Below are 657 nucleotides of genomic sequence, written 5' to 3' on the forward strand. Positions count from 1 at the left end.
TGGTCCTATTCTCCAGTTTCTTCCCCTGACAAGGAGTCTGACACTCCAGGTCGGGCATCAGAGGTGGGATCACTCGATGAGTCCGAGGCAATAACCAACTCTGGAGGCTAAACAGTTTGTGAAGAAGAAGAAGTAAGGCAAGGTAATGGCTTATCTCTCAATCTCTTGGACAATGTAGCCAAAAGAAGTAGTTTAGTAATTTCTGTAGGAAGGAGGGTACTCTGTGGGGGTATAGCTCAGTGGTAAAGCTTTCGACTGCAGATCGAGAGGTCCCCGGTTTAAACCCGGGTGGTGCCTAACATTTTCTTTTCTGTTTATCGCTTTCAAAATGGGTGAGAACGTGGCTAAAATATGCATGCTGCTCAAGATTTTCTGTGGTTTTGTACTTCTCTTACAGGCAAATGCTGTTTTGTTATCTAACTTAAGGCCACGGCCGCATCCTTCCCTCTTCTTTGTCTATAACTTCCAACATTCCCATCCCCCAACAAGGCACCCGTTCAGCATAGAGGGTGAAGCCAATTGGGCGAGGTACTGGTCCTCCTCTACAGTTTTATCCCCTGGCCCAATGTCTGACGTAGTAGGTCGGGCGTTAGAGTTGGATCACTGGCTGAGTCAGAGGGAAAAAGCAACCCTGGAGGACAAATCAAGGAAGAAATA

General features: G+C 47.0%; 1 non-coding gene across 1 annotated transcript; it reads left to right on the forward strand.

Annotated features, from left to right (window-relative positions):
* Window positions 1-225: 225 nt before the first annotated feature.
* Window positions 226-297, forward strand: TRNAC-GCA (transfer RNA cysteine (anticodon GCA)). The gene has a single exon. It is a non-coding gene; the product is annotated as a tRNA-Cys (tRNA).
* Window positions 298-657: the final 360 nt, after the last annotated feature.

This window comes from Anabrus simplex, chromosome 8 (genome assembly GCF_040414725.1).
Source record: "Anabrus simplex isolate iqAnaSimp1 chromosome 8, ASM4041472v1, whole genome shotgun sequence".
Lineage (NCBI taxonomy): Eukaryota > Metazoa > Arthropoda > Insecta > Orthoptera > Tettigoniidae > Anabrus > Anabrus simplex.